The 20806-nt window shown below is 41.7% G+C and overlaps 2 long non-coding RNA genes across 2 annotated transcripts; one reads left to right on the forward strand and one right to left on the reverse strand.

Annotated features, from left to right (window-relative positions):
- Positions 1-12869: 12869 nt before the first annotated feature.
- LOC121399876 lies at positions 12870-15074 on the forward strand. The gene is made up of 4 exons (XR_005965305.1): positions 12870-12982; positions 13098-13212; positions 13915-13981; positions 14324-15074. It is a non-coding gene; the product is annotated as an uncharacterized LOC121399876 (long non-coding RNA).
- Positions 15075-15207: 133 nt separating this feature from the next.
- On the reverse strand, positions 15208-20697 carry LOC121399875. Its single transcript, XR_005965304.1, has 2 exons — positions 20177-20697; positions 15208-15413 (listed from the first exon to the last, which is right to left on the reverse strand). It is a non-coding gene; the product is annotated as an uncharacterized LOC121399875 (long non-coding RNA).
- Between the last annotated feature and the right edge of the window lie 109 nt (positions 20698-20806).

Below are 20806 nucleotides of genomic sequence, written 5' to 3' on the forward strand. Positions count from 1 at the left end.
CTGCTATCCAAAATGCTCCTAAGGAAAAATAGACTCCATTTCATCCAAATAATTGAAATTTTCAAAAGTTTCATTTTCTCTCTGAAAAAAGTGCTTTGTACTTGATCCAAACTAAAATACAATTAATCCTTATTGGAGGCAAAATAATCCTTTTGTTTTTTTTTACTGTTGCACATTTTTTAGTAGATGTAATGAAGGTCTCGAACATTCTGAATAACAGGTCCCATTCACCTATCCATTTGCATGGGGAGTCTGGGCAGAGTTCTGCTCAATCCATACATCTGTATCACAGCACGCATATCACAAATGCAAACTTTGAGCTACATTCAAGAGCTATTACATGAACACACACTTCAATGATGTTAAACTCATGGTCTCAAGCAATTGATACATAAAAAAAATATTTTTGATTTCTGTTACGCTAGAGACTTTGGTCAATTTACTTGTTAATTCACTTTTGCCAATATTTAGTATCTGAAAAGGAGGTTTATGTTCTAATCGTTAAAACCTTTTCTCTCCAGTCATAAGGGGTACACAGGGACCGTGGGGTAAAGGGTCCCTCCCATCAGGAGGAAGGACACAGAAAATGTCAGAGCTGAAGACTCTCCTACTCCTCCAGTTTGTAACCAATTAGAACAGTAACTTATAACTTAACTGCAGACAACTCTCACAATGTTAGAATGACAGTTGAACTAGAGTTCAGGGGGGAAGACTGGAAAGAAAAGGTTTTAAAGGTAAGTACATAAACCTACTTTTCTCTCACGTCTAGGGGGACGCAGCGACCGTGGGGATATACCAAAAAGACCCCACAGTAGGGAGGGAAGAACTCCAATGTTCTATGAGACCACTGCCTGGAGAACCTTTCCGTCTGAAGGCTGCCTCAGCAGACAGGTAAGTATTGAATTGATAGAACCTTGTGAAGGTGTGTAATGGCCTACAAACTTGCTCTACTGATGCTGAGTTTCTAGAAGCCCAAGAAGCTCCAAGGGCTCTAGTGGAGTGGGCCCTAACCCTGATGGGGGGCGCCTTCTGCATCAGGTAGGTCCGCCTCACTGTCTGCCGTATCCAACGGGCAATGGTGGTTTTTGTGGCAGGGAGACCTCTGTTTGGCCCCTGAAGGTATGATAAACAAGGTATTTGTTTTCCAAATGGATTTTGTACATGCAACATAAATCTTTAGGGTTCCAACTATATCCAGATGGTGGCATTCTTTGGGTTTTTGCAAAAGGATGGGAGAATAATTTTTGCATTGAAGTGGAAGGCGGAGACCACCTTGGGTAAGAATGCAGGGGCTGTACAGAGAACTGCCCTATCTTCGTGAAAGATCAGAAAAGTTTCAGCACAAGATAAAGCACCCAGTTCTGAGACTCATCTGGCTGAGGAGATGGCAACGTGGAAAACAGTCTTCCATGTGAGGAACTCCAGTCCCACCTCATCAATTGGTTCAAGGGGGGGGGACCCAGCAGAGCGCTCAGGACTAGGTTTAGGTCCCAGGGAGGAACCGGCTATATAATTGAGGGGCAATGCGAGCATCTCCCTGCAAGAAGATGTGTACATCATCCGAAAGGGCTGCCCTCTCCTGAAAAAGAACAGATAGAGCAGACACCTGGGCCTTCAGGGACCCCAGACTTAGTCCTTTGTCAAGAACTGCCTGTAGAAACCTTAGTATCTGCAGCAAACTGAATTCCCCAAAGGTAATCTCCTCTATGCTATGCCAGTTCCAGTAGGTCTCCCACACACTGCGGTAAACCTTAGCAGTGGTGGGTTTACGAGCTTTGATCATGGTTTGAATGAAGTCTTCTGAGAACCCCTTCCACCTTAGGACTGCCGCTTCAAAAGCCATCCTGTTAAGGCGAAGAGTTGAGGATTGTGATGAAACACTGGCCCTTGTGCCAGTAGCTGAGGAGACGCTGGTAGTGTCATTTGAGTCTCTATTGACAGGTCGAGGAGATTGGAGTACCAGGATCTCCTGGGCCAGCAGAGGGCCACCAGAATTACTGTGACTGACTCCCTGGAGATCTTTTGAAGTACTCGGTAGCATTGGAAGGGGTGGAAATATGTATGCCAGTCGAAACTGCCAGGGCCGTGTCATGGCGTCTGTGCCCTCCGTCAGTGGGCCTCTGCATCTTGTGAAGAACCTTGCTACCTTCCGATTGTGTCTGGTTGCCATTAGATCGATCTCTGGCACTCCCCACCGCTGGACTAGCGCTTGAAAGGCGTCTTGGTGGAGTTCCCACTCTCCTGGATCCAACTGATGCCTGCTTAGAAAGTCGGCCACCACAATGTGTATGGCGGATATCTGAGGCAACTCGTTCCGCCCATTCTAGAATCATAACTGGTTTCTCAATTTGCCTGTGCGCTTCTTGTGCCTCCTTGACAATTGATGTATGGCACTTCTGTGGCATTGTCCGATTGGATTCGAACTGCTTGGTTTGTCAACCTGAGTTCCCATGATTGGGGGGCTCTGAGTATTGCACGAAGTTCTAGTATGTTTATCGGAAGTTCTGTCTCCGTCTGTGACCATCAACCCTGAGCAGAGAGGCCTTGAAAAGTGGCTCCCCACCTGGTGAGACTGGCACCTGTGGTCACGATTTGCCATGTTGGCTCCTGAAAGGCGTGACCCTGACCTAGGCAGCCTGGGGTCAACCACCATAGCAGTAATGTTTTTGCTGCCACTGGAATGGTTATTCTCTGGTGGAGTGATGTCCTGTTCTACCTCCTTAGTATTGCCGTCTGGATTGGTTGGAGATTAAATTGAGCAAATGGAACTGCCTCCATCAAGGAACCCATGAGTCCCAGGACCCTCATGCACTCCTGAACCGTTGGGGTCTGTTGTGCAAATCTCAGGAACTGTTGGTGGGATGGGTACACGCAGATATGTGTCCTGGTTGTTCAGGGACGCTTGGAAGTCTCCTTGTTCCAGTGCCTTGAAGATGGTATGAACGGACTCCATCTTGAACCTGTGGTATATCACCCATCTGTTCAGCCGTTTTAAATCTAGGATAGGGCAAAGAGAACCGTTTTTTTTTTGTTTTTGTTTTTTGGCACAATTAAAAGGTTTGAATAAAAATCCCAAAATCTTTGTCCCTGGGGAACTGGAACAATTATGGAGAAAAAGACCCGTTCCTGCGAAGGAACCCTGGACATAAGAAATTGACTTGGTGGCACACTGTAGAACTCTAGCCTGTTGAAATTGTTTGGGCTACCCAAGGGTCGTTTATGAGTCAGTCCATGTGTGTGCAAAGAACTGAAGGGGACCCCCTATGCATCCGACCTCTAGGTTTTGCTGGGCATAGTCAAAAGGAGGGGTTCTTGTCTCCTGATGACTTGGGCTGAACGCCTTTTAAAGGAAGAATGCGTGTTTGACATGGTGCTGGTTGTATTGTAAGGATGTAAGAGGCTAGCTGTACTACTAAATCCATGTTCCCTTCCTGTGTAGCCTGTATTAGAGAGCTAGACCAGGTTTCAATTGCTCGACTCACCCAGGCGGACGCCAAGACAGGATGAAAAGCTGATCCAATGGAATATAAGTTGGCTTTGGGGAGACCCTCCATCTTCTTATCAGTGGGGTCCTTAAAGGCAGAGGTGTCTGTTACTGGTAGTGCAGTTGCCCTAGAAAGACGTGAAACTGGAGCGTCGACCATAGGTGGCGTGCACCACTTGTCAATGAATTCCTTTGGAAAAGGGTATTGTCTGAAAAAAATGTCGTGACCTGGAATTTTTTGTCCGGAGTTTTCCATTCTTCCTGGACAAGGGTCTGCAGTTGTTCATGAGCTGGAAAAACTGCTGCGGTCTTGCGTTGTCTTTAAACAGTGAGGGAGTCTTCTTCTGGGAAGTGTCCTCATCCTGAATGTGTAAGGTCTCTAGTACCATCCTAATAAGGCCTTTGACCCCTGAACCTGTTTCAACTGAGTCCTCTCCTGAGTCTGAGTGAGCCGAGGAGTAAACAATTTCCCCTTTGGGCTAATCTTATCAGAGGAGAGACCTGAGGTAGTGCCCCTGAGAGTAGCGACCATGTGGCTCTGCGGTCGTTTACGCTTGGAGGTAGTGGTGGAGACACTGCCCATTTTTGCCAAAATCCTGTCTATGGATGAGGCTAGTTGAGGAATGCATTGAAGGTTGTACAGGGATAGTGAAATGGCCCAGCCTGGAGCATCGGAAGTGCCCTGGGTAGGAGAATCCCCCCTGTGTGATGGTCTTGGGGAGGGATCCAATGGGGCAGCCGCTGAGTCTGAGGAGAGAGAAGGCTGTGTTGGGTTTGGGCTGCAAGTGGAGCAGAGAGGATCTACTTGGCCCTCCCGAAATTTAGTGAGGCATTTGGAGCAAGCAAAGAAGGTAATAGCCTTGCTAGGGAGTCTGCATCCCCTTGAGAACAAATTCCCCCTGCCTTCTGCCATTATGCGATTTGAAATACAGAGTACCTGAGTCCCCCGGCTTAAGGTCTGATGCCGTTAGGGGAGAAGAGGACTAGTGAGGAGCGGAGAGGCTTTGCACCTAGAAGGAACGTTGGAGAGGATGACTGAAATGCGCCAGTCCTGGGAAGGAGAGGGCGAAACGGACGTAAGGGCGCAAAGAGCCATGTGCTTGTGACATCATGCGCACTGTGTCCATGCTGGGTGGCGCACATAGGGCGAACCGCTCTCACTACGTAGTCACTGAGAGATAGATTATTAGGCAGGGAAGGCGCTCGCTTACTTGTTGGGAGAGGAACGCTGATGCAGAGCATTTGACTCCTCTTTCTGCAGCAGGTGCCCTAGTGTAGGGACACATCCATTCCAGAATTTCGGCACTGCGTTGGGGGCATGCATAAGGAGAACAGTCAAGCTGACCCAGCCTCACCCCTGGTGTTGATGCTAACCATCAATCGCTGTTCTCTTAGAAGCCTACCTAGAGGCTAGTCCAAACCTCCTGTTCGAAGGACACTGAAAAAAACTGACTCCCTTCCGGGTGAACAGGGCATAAAGGAGGAGTAGGAGGGGCTTCAATTCTGATGTTTTCTCAGTGTCCTTCCTCCTGATGGGAGGGACCTTTTACCCCACGGTCATTGTGTCCCCCTATATGTGAGAGAAAAACAAGATTTTTGATACTCACCGTTAAATCTGTTTCTCTGTAGTCGATAGGGGGACACAGGGACCCTAGGGGTTAAACTGCAGGAGGCAGGACACTTTGTAATTATTCAAAAAGGGGCTTGTCTGGAGTCCAGCATAACCCCACACGCTATGCTTTTTCCGCTCAGTTTGTACCAAAGATACTGCTATAATAAGTGAAAACCAATAAAACAATGGCAGAACATATAACAGGAGGCATATTCCCACGAGACCAAATTGGTCAACAATTCTAAAGAGGGCGGGAAGCCCTGTGTCCCCCTATCGATTACAGAGAAACAGATTTAATGGTGAGTATCACAAATCTTGTTTTCTCTGTCGTCTCTGGGGGACACAGGGACCCTAGGGGACTTAACAAACCAGCCCCAGAACAAGGGTGGGAAGATACTGACAGCCTACTGCACTACGGAGTGCAGTACCTTGAGTATATGTCAAGTCTGTAAAATTTAGTAAATGTGTGAACTGATGACCAAGTAGCTGCTTTGCAAATCTGCTCCGCTGAGGTAGTTGTGCCAGGCCCAGGAAGCTCCTACTGCCTTTGTTGAGTGCACTCGCACATATACTGGTGGAGTCTTCCCCTTGGACAGGTATGCCTGTCGTATTGTTTCTCTGATCCATCTTGCTATGGTAACCTTGGAAGCTGCCTGACCCTTTTTGGGACCTGCAGGTATTATAAACAAGGATGTGGAATGTCGAAAGGGTTTGGTTCTATCTATGTACCAACGGAGTGCTCTAACTACGTCCAGCTTGTGAAGTCTAAGCTCTTTGTCGTTCTTCGGCTCAGGACACAATGTAGGAACTACAATTTCCTGATTGACGTGAAACTGGGATACCACTTTAGGTAGGAATGATGGTATGGTTCGTAGTACCGCTTTATCCTTGTGGAAAGTTAGAAAGGCGCCTCACATGAGCTTGGATACTCTTCTGGCTGAAGAGATTGCCAACAAAAATACCACCTTCCTGGTAAGCAATGACTCTGAAATGGATGCCATGGGTTCAAAGGCTGGATCAAGTAGTGCTTTGAGCACAAGATTCAAGTCCCATCCAGGTACTGGAGAGCGAAATTGAGGTAGTAGATGTTATACTCCCTGAATGAATGTTCTTATTGAACCGTCTAGTGCCAGTCTAGAAACACTGACAAGGCTGAAATTTGTACCTTTAGGGAGCTGAGTTTCAGGTTCAATTGAAGTCCTCTCTGAAGAAAAGAAAGAATCCTGGTGATTTTGAGTTTTAAAAATGGCAGACCCTCTTTAATACATCAATTTTGATATGACTGCCATTATTTCGATGATGTCGGTTTTCGGGCTCTTAGCATAGTTGCAATGACCTCTTCTGATAGTCGACTGTTTCCACCAGATGGCTGTCTCAACAGCCACCCCGTCAAAAGGAATAGTCCCGGGTTGGGATGGGCTATCGGACCTTGTATGAGAAGGTCTGGGGATTTTGAGTTCTAAAAATGGCAGACCCTCTTCAATACACCAATTTTGATATGACTGCCATACTCTGGTATTATTTGGATGATGTCGGTTTTCGGGCTTTTAGCATAGTTGCAATGACCTCTTCTGATAGTCGACTGTTTCCGCCAGATGGCTGTCTCAACAGCCACCCCGTCAAAAGGAATAGTTCCGGGTTGGGATGGGTTATCGGACCTTGTATGAGAAGGTCTGCTCTGGGCGTCAACCGAATCGGATGATCTATTGACATATCCTGTAGATCCGAGAACCAAGTCCTTCTTGGCCAGTGTGGTGCCACCACCATTACTGTGATCTGTGATTGTCTGATCTTCTTCAGCACTCGCGGCAGCATAGGAAGAGGTGGAAAGTCATACGCTAGATCGAAACTCCAGTTCTGCGTCATTGCGTCTGTCCCTGATGCTGTCGGATCTCGGCATCGAGCAAAGTATTTTGTGACCCTCTGGTTGGTTTTGGATGCCATCAGGTCTATTTGTGGTTGTCCCCAGTGATGAACTAGTTCTGCAAACACTTCCGGGTGCAACGCCCATTCTCCTGCGTCTAAGCGGTTTCGGCTGAGATAATCTGCTTTTATGTTGGATACTCCGGGGATGTGGATTGCTGACAGTTCCACCCTGTTGTCTTCTTCCCAGCGTAGTATTTGTTGCTCTTCTGCTAGGGCCGATTTGCTGCGGGTTCCTCCTTGCCGATTTATGTACGTCACAGTTGTTGCGTTGTCGCTTTGTATCTGTACAGGTCTTGTTTGAAGCAGTCTTGACCATTGATTGAGTGCCAATTTTACAGCTCAAAGTTCTAGAATATTTATCAGCAGTTTGGATTCCTCTGGAGACCATGGTCCTTGTGCAGACAGATTGTTCCAGGTCGCTCCCCATCCCCTGAGGCTAGCATCCGTGGCATCCAAGCTGTTATGTGGAGCAGCATCAATCTTAGGGCTATCTGCTCTTTTGCGCTGCCCGTGTGTTTATGTCTTAATTTAGATAACACCTTGCCTAGATTATCTGCAATTGCTGGTAGTCCCTGTAGGGAGGCTAGAGATTGTGACAGTTGAATTGCCCAAAGTGGGGCTGTTGTCTCTTGTGAGGTATTTCCTCCTGTGCCCTGAGACATGCCCTGTGCTGGAATAAACAGGCTTATGAGGTATGGCTGTACTCCATCTGCCACTGTCTTTGTGCTTTTAGAGAAAACTGGGAGCGTGCAGCCGTCTGAGAGCGACTCCTGCAGTGGCTGTGTATGTGGAGAGTGAGGGAGCGTTGTGACTCCTGCCGCTTTTGGCGCGATTCAGAGCCGGTATGCCCTTCCCCCTGTGGTCGTACGCTAGACCTTTTTAATCAGCTATGTTTTTGAGGCTGCGCCGGCCGCAGGGGTTGTTTCCTCCTTGTGCGCTTGTACTAGTCTGCACCTGGGAGGTCCGCACCGCTGGTTTACCCCCTTTTGCGGCTATTCTAGTTTCCCCTGTCGCTCTGAGAGAGACTGTCCATTCTCCCGGTGCAAGGACACTTAAAAAACTGAATGGAATAAGCATAGCGTGTGGGGTTATGCTGGACTCCAGACACGCCCCTTTTTGAATAATTACAAAGTGTCCTGCCTCGTGGAGGATTGTCCTTAACCCCTAGGGTCCCTGTGTCCCCCAGAGACGATAGAGAAAAGGTATTTTGCTCTTAAACTAAACGTAGGGATATCCTTAAAAATCCTAAAGATACATAATACATATTATGTAAAGATTTATAGAAATCTGGATTTGTATTGGTCAAGAACTCCCTGCACCATAAATGTGAACAGCATAGGTATACTGAACAGGTTGAAGCCCAATATGGCACTTGGAGACCCTACAATTTTTCTTAGCTGCCAATTCACCTTGCTTACATATTATGTAAGTCCCCCCCCTCCAAAGTACAAACACCTCTGAAAAACATGGATTTAGAAAGCACACATTGACATATCTGAAAAAGTTAAAAACATTTTTTTCTATTCCAACTGCAAAGCTATGCTCACAAACAAAAGAATTTCAGTTATCCCTGTACAGCCGGTTATAAATCAGGATGGGGGTCTTACAGACAATTCATCTGCTGTGGGGGTGCAGAGAGCTATTATTGTGGCAATGGAAAACCAGGAGGATGAATACTTTATGTAGGGAGTTCCAACTTAATATACTGAAATGCTTCTTTGCATGTATTGAGAGGAGCCATATAGGTCTCCCTTATATGCGAACTTACTTAAAAGAGATACGGACACCAGAAATTAATCCTTTTGTAACATCTATCATATCATAACATTGAATGCTATCATAACAGTCAGGTTTAGGAACTTCAAGTAACAATTATTTACAAAAACAGACCTATCAATGAAAAATGATCAACATGAGCTATAGGTAACTTTTAATGTTCACTAATATTTTGAAGAATTGTTTAGTGTCAGTATCACTTTAAGGACTAGTCAAGTACTGCTAGGGTTATAATATAAACAAACTAAGGATCAGCACTCTCCGTAATTTGTGAAATGAGGTTCTTTTATTGATACAGCATCTCATCCAATGTTTCGATCCTACCTTGAGAAAGGTCCCCAGAAAAGCTGGGTGAGCTCATGGTTTGGAATTTGTTTGTGTTTGCTTATTATCTGTTTTGGGGAGACAGGCGGTAGGCCTACTCCTGGCTAGTTAGGAAAACTGACCTGTGTTAGTTAGAAGCCTATTAAGTAGCAAGGATTTTATTTGGAACTATTTATTTTGTTCATTCTCCTGCAAGTGAAAATAAACTTTCTCTATCTGTGTGTTATGTGGGGAGTGCTAAACACTTGGGCTCAAATATTTTTGGGTTAGTATAAAAATGAGGAACACGCAACACCACCGTCTTGTTAAATACAATAAAACACATTTTGTCTCTTTTTATTGAAAGTAGTCAAAATGTACAAAACTTACTCTGAATAAAAAGTTATGCATAAAAAAAAATCAGACACGTGTTATTACTGGACACAAAACCATATAATGATAGCAGAAGAAAAACAACACTAATGGCATCTTTGCACTAGGTTAAGCATTGGTGATCAGTGGAAAACTGCAGAATAATGAGAATTAAAAAGTGTTCAAATGATATGTACTAGAATTAGTTGATACACACTACATTGAATAAAAAGTATGGACACAGAAATAATTACGTGATCCTCATCAAATGAACAATCCTACACCTCTGTCCCTGCCTCTTTAAAGGAATTGTTCAGTATAAAAATGGTAAATAGTCTGTGCAAAAAAAAAAAAAAACTTTCAATATAGTTAGTCAAAAATGTAATGTATAAAGGCTGGAGTGACTGGAACATAATAGCCAGAACACTACTTGCTTTTTAGCTCTCTTGGTTTCCACTAATTAACAGGCAGTAACAAATCAGTGACCGGAGGGGAGGCACATGGGTCATAATTGTCTGCTTTTGATGCTAAGCATTAATTGCAAACTCACTGAACAGTTATGTCCCATGTGGCCCCCCTTCAAGTTGCTGACTAACTCAGAGTTAGAGTGCTAAAAAGCAGGAAGTAGTGTTCTGTTCGACATCCAGTCACTCCAGCTTTAATAATTACTTTTTTGGCTAACTAACTATATTAGAAACATTTTATTTTGCACAGCCTATTTACCCAATTTCTATTTTAACACTTTACCGTTTATTTAAAAATAAGCAATGGTACCCCAGTAAATATTACATGCTCACACTTCAACCACTGAAACCACACAAATGGTACGATTACCCAAAGGCAGTGTGGTTTGCTTTGAACAGGAACACTTGCAATGTTTTGTCAACACTAATGGACTCTAGAGCATATCATTAAAAGGGACATTTTAAATCTACCTAACCTTGCTGTTTTCTGCTAATCGTGATCACTTGATATAGTGGAAAGGTGCACTCCATCTGCCACTGTCTTTGTGCTTTTAGAGAAAACTGGGAGCGTGCAGCTAGTGTTTATTGCTTAACCATTTATAGCAATATATATATATATATATATATATATATATATATATATATATATATATATATATATTAAAGTCCAATTACAGGAGCACTGAATACACAAACATCTTATCTGAATTTTCAGAATTCTATCTTGTTCCAGAATATAAATCAGGTCATATTGGACAGATATAATGGCAGGTCAAAAACTGGACAAATTGACCAACTATACTTTTTTGGGTACCTTAATACTCATTGGCTTAATATCTCCGCAATTATATTTAATCAACAGCCAAGCACAATCTATGATATTCTATCCTATGCACAATTCATGCATCACATATCTCACAGACACATAAAAGTGAATGACAATCATAGATCTTAAAACATTCTTTGTGGTCACACAGTGTCAGCACTGGAGGTAATGTTCTTGACCAAAGAGAACCACATAAATACCCCAAAACCTCCCCGGAACAAGTTTTCTTTATTTAAAGTTCAAGAATTAAACAGACAACAGTAATATTTTCCCCATATGTCGCTGCAATAGGTAGTCATACAATGACAGACAACTCAAAGCAGAGAAGCAGTTCAATTGTTACAAGACGTTTTGTCTACATGGAAGCACCATTGTATGAAATTGGGTTACATGTGCCTCCCCATCATAGAAGCATCTGCATCTGATCCCAGCGCATCTTGAGGTTTTGAAAACCTCAGTGCTAGTTAGCTACAGTTGCTATTGTTCTTCGTACAATAATGGATTAAATCAACCATTCTGATTCAGTTGATACTGAGCTTTAAGTGTGCATTATTATCATGTTTAGCCTGGGATATACTTTAGCAGACGCTCTACCAAAATTTGCCCACCTGTGTTTTCTTTTGTATAGGACACTTGCAATCCTCCAGCAACTCAGATGCATATAAAAAGTGAAAAGTTACTTTAGTTAAAACTATTGTAAACGACCCCCCCCCCCCCTAAAAGTCAAAGAGCAACATAGTTTTGGTTACTCCTATATTTGTTATGATGTACCACTAGGACCCAATATGTACTGTACTACTAAAATGTGGTGGAACGAGACAGTGGTTTTTGAAACCCAAACACTAAACAGAAACAGTATTTTGTCCACTTTAATGGGACTAAACAGTCTTCGCAAATGGTTAGCAGAAGGGACAAATAATATTCAACCTTTCTTCTATACCGCTTACAGATACACAGATTCAGGTGTTAGGTAGGGGGCTTAGCTTTGTACCCACTACGAATTTTGATCATTTCAACTTTGAGGTTGAATTGTTTAAATTCTGCCGCAAATTAAACCTACAATCTTTTTTTTCTTCTACTCCTACAGGTGGTCTGAGGCTGAGCAATTGAATCCTGACATGACCAATCAGCTACGTCTTAATTCTACATTTATGCCGCCAATACTAAATAGGTCAGTAACTACTTTTGCCAATAATGTTAGGAGGGATGTAAAACAATATGTGAGACATAAACATCGCTATACAAGTAATGTCAAACGTAATGAAATAACTGCAATACAAGAGCTAGCTAAGGATAAATCACGTATTGTAAAATCAGCTGATAAGGGGGGAGGGATCGTCGTTATGGACTATGAAGACTATAGGAAGGAAGCGTTAAACCAACTGGCAGACAATGTATGCTATGAGTTATTGACTGGTGATCCGACGTTTCTATATCTTAAGGAAATTAAGGAGATGGTCAATACAGCATTGACATCCAAGATCATTGATGTGAAAACTGGTGATTTTTTGATTATGCAGAATCCACGGAGACCATGTCTATACTTACTTCCTAAGATACATAAATCTCTGAGTAAACCACCGGGGAGACCGATTATATCGGCCTCCGGTTCTATATGTCAACCTCTGGCTCAATTTGTTGATTCATTTTTACAAAAACATGTATTCCTGATTCCCTCATTCATTAAGGATTCTTTTGATTTTTTGGATAAATTGAAATTGGCAAATAGAGATTCTATTGTGACAGGTCCATTTTTACTTGTCACAATGGATATCTCTAGCTTGTATACCAATATTCCACACAGTCTGGGCAAAGATACTATTAAAAAATTACTAACTGAGAAATTTGAGAATCAGAAATTGGCAGATTTCATTTATGGACTATTATGCTTCATTTTAGATCATAACTACTTTAGTTTTGAAAATCTATTTTATAGACAGAAACAAGGAACCGCTATGGGAAGCAATGTGGCTCCCTCATATGCGAACCTTTTTATGGCAGAGTATGAGGATAAATACATTTACAATTCACCTTTTTGGAAACATATAACCAGTTATCATCGCTACATAGATGATATTTTTTCATTTGGCAGGGTGATGAATCTGCATTAACTTCATTTGTAAATTATCTGAACTCAATCGAATCTACAATACGTTTTACTGTCTCATGGAGCTCGTCTACGATATCCTTTTTGGATATCCTTATTACCCTTAATGCAGGTAAATTTTCTACGAGTATATATCGTAAACCGACGGATCGCAATACACTCTTGCATGCCAGTAGTTTCCATCCCCCTTCACTTATCAAGGCTTTACCCTATTCTCAACTTACTAGAGTGAAGCGCATTACATCAGATCCCAATGAACTGGATTCCTCCATAGATACTATGGCTGATAAGTTTCGTGAGCGTGGCTATACCCCTGCGGTGATTGATCAAGCAATCACAAAGGTAAAAACCAACCCTGACAGGGCAGATTCCACTAGCAACAGGACTGTATTTGTATCTAAATTTACAACAGCTAGTCGTTTTATTAAACATACAATGTCTACACATTGGCATCATTTGCAATCGGATGCGATCTTGGGTAATTCATGTCAGGATGCACCCATGTTCGCATATAAAAGAGGCAAAAATCTGAAAGATCATTTGGTAAAGGCAAACAATAAATTACATTATACTTCTCCACATTTTCTAAGCAATCCCAAACCAGGCAACTACAGATGTTTTAATTGTTCAGTATGTAACAGTATGATACAGGGTACCTCTTTTGCTCATCCTCAGACACTACAGAGATACAACATCAAACATAGAATCACTTGCCAATCTACTTTTGTAGTCTATATTATTATCTGCCCATGTGGCTTATATTATATTGGAAAGACCATACAAAAATTGAAAGATAGATTTATTAAACATAAAAGTGTCATTAGGTTGGGCAAGGAATCGACTCCCTTAGTACAACACTGTAGGGAACATAATCATAATATATCAGCGTTACGCCTAATGGGGATTGACTGGATAGCTTCTTCTATGGGAGGTGTGGATAAAAATACTTTATTGTTGCGCCGTGAGGCGGAATGGATTTTTCGTTTGAATACGATAGCTCCGTCAGGGCTTAACGACATATTAAACCTATCTTGCTTTCTACAGACTAGATGAGGGGCCTGTCATGTTCTCTTGCTCGGCCTCTACATATGCCATGATCCTCTGATTCGGAGTAAGTATGGAAATTTCCCCCTCATTATTACTATTTTGTTTAATTTGTTCGTTTCCTTTTCCTTCCTTTTCTTTTTTCCCTTTTTTCTTTTTTATCTAGCATATGTGGATGAGAATTTAGCGATCCTTTGGAGAGATTTTGCCAGTCACTTGTTTTGAATAAGAAGTATAATGCTTTATGTTCCCCTAATTTCATGATATATGTTAGTTTCTTTTATTGACGCTAGAGAGGGAGGTTGCACAAATGACTTCTATTATCTTTAATTAATTTGAATAATATATATTTGCTCAGTATTGACTTCGTTAATTTGATTTATTATTAAAGTTTTTTTGTATTTGTTAGATTTCAGAATTACAATTGATTGTGATTGTCAATTTTGCGCAACCTCTCCTGAGCGTGCAAAGTAACTACTTTGGGGTGGAACGCATATGCGTCTCAGCTGGATCTCCTAGCGACGCTGAGGTTTCTGTATATGTTCGGCTTACCGGAAGTGATGTCATGGCAACGGTCCGCATCTGCTGATGTTAAAGGATTGGCACACGCTGCATTGGAACGCATGTGCGTTCCACTAAGATACCAGGTGACGCTGCTCTTCCCCCTATGATCAGAGGGGCGGAAGTGACGTCAGACGCCGGATTTCCATCGAGTGGACTCAGCATGGACTATAAAATGTCACAGACAGTAAGGCTCGGTCTGCCTTTTTGATTTTTTATTTTTTTGTGCCCCTGATGAAGACCCTTAAGGTCGAAACGCGTTGGGTTCATTATGATTTGATTTTTGTTTTGTAATTTTTGTATTATTTTTTCTTTTTTGTCTAATAAATTAATTTGGTTTTTCAAAATTAGGTGTGCGATCCATTCCTTTTTCTGTTAAATATTATGGAGACCCTTATGGGGAGTCACCTTTGGATCAGCACCCTGTAGTTTATCCAAAGAGGGTGTGCGCCTTCTTTTTTATATTTTGATGTTCGCAAATGGTTAAAGACATTCTGTATGGACTTCTCTTTGCTTCTGTGACCACTTAGAAGTGATGATTAAATAATTCAATTTCAGCGTGAATATTACCAAAGTCTAGATGTGTTGTAAAGATTGTATGCCAGCAGTAGTATGTGGTACACTGATTGTAAGCATCATAACAAGCAATCAGCCGCTATACAAGCTATGCTGTATTTATTGGTTCTGCAAGATAAGTTTTTGAAAAAAAATGCAAAATGCAGAGATTAGTCCTTCAGGTATGGTGGGATATTATTTAATGAAACGCCTTCACACACACACACCCACACACACCCCCCCCCCCCCCCCCCCCCCCCCCCCCCCCCCCCCCAGGGAAGCCAGATTACTTAAATGGATGCGGATGACGAGGATACAGTTTGTCGAACTGCTGTTCTAGTTTTAGGTGCAGTTCCATGGGGAAAAAAAGCCAGCAGCAGGACCTTTAAGGAAAAGAGAAAATATATCATTAAAACTTAGCAGCACAATATTTATCTTGAACAACAAAAATGGTAAGAAAACATAAAAAGTAGAATAATAAAATAACATTGTAATCCCTTCACATCGCAACACTCCCCATGGAAAGCAGACAGTGCTGTGCTAATGTAAGTATTTAACCTGCTACCTCCCTCACGTTTATCAGTTAGATACTAATACTGCAGGCTGGTTATACTAAATTCACAAAGGACTTATGTTTGGGAAGGCTTAGCCTCTCTCGAGAGAGAGGGAGAGAAAATTTCCTACTGGTGCATTCTGCATGCTTCCTTATGAAATCCCCATTAATTGCTATAGGCACATTGTACAAAGGTGGCACTGCTAACAGTCCATAAAACATACTACAAGTACAAACACCATCTACAATTACAAAAGCATAGATTTGCAGTAGCCAGTCTCCCTATGCCTGAAGAGCAAAACTTAGCAATTTTAATGCAGCCTTTCAAACTTGATCGACTTGATCAAAAGTTTGGTCAATTAGATCAAAATCAACCTACTTACAAATGAATCTGATTAATAATCAATCTGTAAATTCCACTGATAATTACAGTTCTATCAGAATGGTTTGTTTTAATTAAAAAAAAAACAAAAAAACATAAATTAAGGTTACCAGACTTATTAGGTCACACCATGCTTCCTTTAACCATGCTCCGTGAAGGTCACAGTCTAATTTTTCCCAACAATTTATAATCTAAGAGGCTGCGATGTAATGAGATTTTATGCATATTACCCGATATTAAGGGTCGAATTGAAAATTCAAAATTGAGTATTTTTATGGCCAAAACAGTCAACTTAGACTAGGGAATTATTGTAATTAGATTTGTTTTCTTTAAATTTACTTTGATTTTCGAGATTTATCATACTCTGACCCTTTATGAACTCTAATTAGACTATTTGCCACCTGAAACCTGCTGAATTGCTGTTTAAGTCAATGAGAGATATCCTGGGATCGATTTGTAGTTTTTTGCAGCTTTCCTGACATTCAAGTTTTTTTCCGGAGAAAAAAAAAAACTTGAATCGAGTTTAAAATTCGATTTTTAAAAAGAAAAAAAAATCCATTTTTAAAAACGGACATAAATTCTAAGTTCGATAAATGTACCTCTAAATGAACACAACAACCAATCAATATTTCATAACCACTCACAAATGTCACATGAATTGCTCTTTGGGCCAATGTTCAAACCAAATACAGAGGGCAATATAAATGCAGCGTCAACTTCACGTTTAAAGGAGTTATTCACCTTTACATTAACTTTTAGTATACTGTAGATTGATATTCTGAGACAATTTGCAATTGGTTTTCATATTTTTATTATTTGTGGTTAGGGATGGACAAATTTTTTCACCACAGAAATGACGCCCATAGACTTGTATGGCATTGTGCGAAAAATAATAATAAAAAAAAACAAGATGCGTCAAAAAAAATTCGCCGCACTACAATTTTTTTGACGCCCATAGACTTTAATGGCCGTCTGCAACATTTCGCCGGTGCCAAATTTTTGGGCGAAACGGGTCAAATTCGCCCATCCATATTTCTGTTTTTTTAGTTATTTAGCTTTTTATTCAGCGGCTCTCCATTCTACAATTTAAGATATCCGGTTGCAAGATTCCAAATTACCCTAGCAACCATGCACTGATTTGATAAAGAGACTGGAATAGGAGGGGACACAAATAGAAAGGTGAATAAAAAAGTACTACATTTGTAGCTTTACAGAGCATTTGTTTGTAGATGGGTCCGTGACCCCCATTCAAAAGCTGGGAAAAGTCAGAAGGTAGATTTAAAAAACTACAAATAATAAAGGCCAATTGAAAAGTTGCTTAGAACTGACCATTCTATAACATACTAAAAATTAACTTATAAAAGTGAACCACCCCTTTAAGGCTCCAATAATAAACAGCAGTATAAGTGCAATTCCAGCCAGTTTTATAGTTAATGCTTTCTGAAATGCAAACCAGTATAAATGCTTTGCCAAATGAGGTCTTTTAGCAGTAAAAAGTAATTTGAAATGTCATTCCATTCCCTCACTTGGCCGATCCAAATATTTGGGATAAAAAATTAAAGGAAGCAAATCTCTCTCTCCCCCCAAATAAAACCACATTGATCCTTTTCTCTGATGTTTAAACTGGACTTACTGCTGGGGCTTGTGAAGGGTTGCACTGCTGGAAGGGTAAAGAAAGAACATGTTGGCAAAGAAACTATAGGTTTTATGACCTATTGCATCAGATGCACTTCCCAGTCAACTTCAAAATATTTGGACGTTAACTATATTGGTTCTGCCCTAAGTTTGCTTAGAAGTTTAAAGGAGAAGGAAAGATATGGAGGCATTTTATTGCCAATAGATTAGCTGTAATTGTGCAAGCTAGAATGCTATTTCAATCAAGTGTCTGGAACAGATTAGCAAGGTAAGATTTCAAGGCCTTTATTATGAATTATCTCTGGGATTCCTCTCAAATTCTGCCTGCTTTCTCATGTATCCTCCATGTTTTGGAAATTAAATTGCACTAACCTCAGTTAGTTTTTCACCTTCATTTTGTGACTTACTGGCTTTGTTAGTCATTTCTCTGCATTAACTTAGGGGATTGCAGGGGAAAGGCTTATGAGTACAGTGTAAATTTGCCCAGTGATTGCCCTGTCTCTGAGTTTGATTTGTGCAGGAGTGGTCTATGGAACCTGCTTTTCTTCCCCACTACCTTCTGTGGTGTTTTCAATGCTATATTGTCCCAATTGTATTTTCTGTGCACCCTTGTTTGCTCTGCTGGAGAGGTAAACTATACATTATGAGTGGAGTTGCCATAATACAGGGGTGTCCAAACTTTTTGCAATGAGGGCCAGATTTGGCGAGGTGAAAATGTGTAGGGGCCGACCATTCAGCCTGACATTCTTTGAACCATTAACATCATTTAACTCATTTCAACAAGGAATCGCAGAGCTGTAGCAGTAATATTTGGGCACATTAGTGAGATGATCTGCCACTTGGTCTATACTGCTGCCTGTACTAGCACATCAGTACATCTATTGACACCTTCAGCCCTAAAGAAGTATGTGAGAGCGGTGCGTCACTACGTGTCTATTGCTAACACCTTCAGCACACAGGCAGCAGTACAGACCAAGTGGCAGATCATTTCACTAATGTGCCAAATATTACTGCTACGGCTCGTGGAGTTCTGATTGCACTGTGCTGGCGGGCCGCATTATTATTAATTTCATGATGGAGGCTGAGTGCCAGTGTAAATTTGAAAACAGCCACATTTGGCCCCCGGGCCTGACTTGACAGGCCTGCCATAATATATCCAACCAATTATCCGCTGGCAGCGCTGGTAGACATATCCACGGGAGGCGGTAAGAATAATATTAATATTCGGCTTTATTTAAACATACATTGTGATATAGCAGCAGTGGGAGTGCGGAAAACTAACGCGTTTCGTGCCCCAAACACTGGGCACTTCCTCAGAGTTCTGAGAGTTACCGAGATCCCGCGATAGCTGTGGTGGACGAGGGAGAGAGGAAGGAGTGGGGAGAGCTCCGCCATCGAGTCCTCTTTTGCTATCGCTGCCATAATATATGTCCATTTCTCCCACGTCTAGGGGGACACAGGGACCGTGGGGTAAAGGGTCCAACCCATCAGGAGGAGGGCACTGATGACATCAGAGCTGACAGCCCTCCCACTCTCCCTTTATCCCCTGTCATGCCCAGAGGGCGTCCGTTTTTTCAGTGTCCTCTATTCAGGAGGTTGGACCGGCCCTAGGAAGGCCCAACGATAGGACTCGTCGGGTGATGATAGGCATCAGCATAAGGGGTGAGGCCGGCCTGTGTCAGACTCAGTCTGTTTACTTGTGCTAGCCCCCAACACGAACTGGTAGCATTGAACCCAGCCAGCAGCAGTTCCTGGGACACGCACTGGCAGCAGTTCCATTGCCAATACTTACATCATATTAAGTATAGAAATATAAACAGTACAAAAAACATTTGAATTGTGTTTATACTTGTTCCATACTTAATATAATGCAAGTCTTGGCAAAGAAACTGCACATAAGGAATATCCATGGTTTTGATATAAGGAATAAGTGTGCCCATTATTGAGCCCTACATTCTCTCTGTTTTGGTTGTAGCATGTTTGCCAATTAAAATTTTCTTGAAGGCAAAAAAAAAAAAGACTTACCAAATGAAGTACTTGAGCTAACAAAGCTTTGTGTGGGCATTATAGATGGAAATGGCGCTGGAGTGGAGCCCTGACCCAACGGAAGCTGGTTTGTTATTGCAAAATAATGGCATTGGATGAGATTTTAGAATCCAACATAGATGGAGGCCTTAAAGGGACATTATCCATCATTTTTTAACATGAGCGCAACAAATTGCTGAACATACTTTTTGCCTACTGTTTTAATTAAGAATTTGTTTTGTTATTTCTGGTACTACACAGCACACCCTGTTACTTCCTGGTCCTACAAAGCAAATGAAAAGCTGATAAATTATTTCCAGTCCACTCTCTCACCATTTCATTAATCTAGGGAGGAATATGTATATGTGCCATACTATTAAACTGAACATCAATGTCTAAAGAAGGACCAGGTGCTTTACATGTAAACACCATTACTTTTGGTAAAGTGAAAAGAAAAACTCTTGGTTTACTTCCACATATTTTCAATACAATCCTTGCAGCACATTGGTGCAGCAGAAACAGCCTGGAATAGCATTCTAAAGGAAACTCACCTAACAGATTTTTAGTTTCACATTTTTTCTGGATTTCCCAAGGTTATTGACAAGCTCTTGTTTGGAGTAACAATAAGAGAAGGAGGGACAGTTGAGTACCCAAATACAGATCCCATAGAATTGAAACCACTTGTGTTTGTAGAGTTACTGCTTTTTGTGCTGCTGCTGAAAAGCATGGTAGGGTTCTGTGAAAAAACAAATGCAGGCTAAGTAGATGTTGAAGTGCCAAAACTGAAGGTGGTGTTTGTTGCAGATTGTGTACTGGTGCCCATTGTAGATTGGGTACCGCTTCCAAAGGGGTTACTAGCAGAAAACACATTTTGTCCCACAGGTACTCCAAATTTTGAGGAGGCAGCGGTTGGTTCTGAATATGCTAGTCTAGAATTTTAATGATTTTCCCCATTTAAAGGAAAGCTATACCCCCAAACAATGTAGGTCTCTATAAAAAGATATAAAACAGCTCATATGTAAAACCCTGCTTCATGTAAATAAACCATTTTCATAATAATCTACTTTTCTAGTAGAATGTGCCATTGGGTAATCATAAATTGTCATTTTAAAAAATAAGGGCCGCCCCTGGGATCGTATGATTCACTGTGCACACAAACATACCAACAAACCATACTTGTT

The sequence above is a fragment of the Xenopus laevis genome, chromosome 2L, assembly GCF_017654675.1.
Source record: "Xenopus laevis strain J_2021 chromosome 2L, Xenopus_laevis_v10.1, whole genome shotgun sequence".
Taxonomy (NCBI): Eukaryota; Metazoa; Chordata; class Amphibia; order Anura; family Pipidae; genus Xenopus; species Xenopus laevis.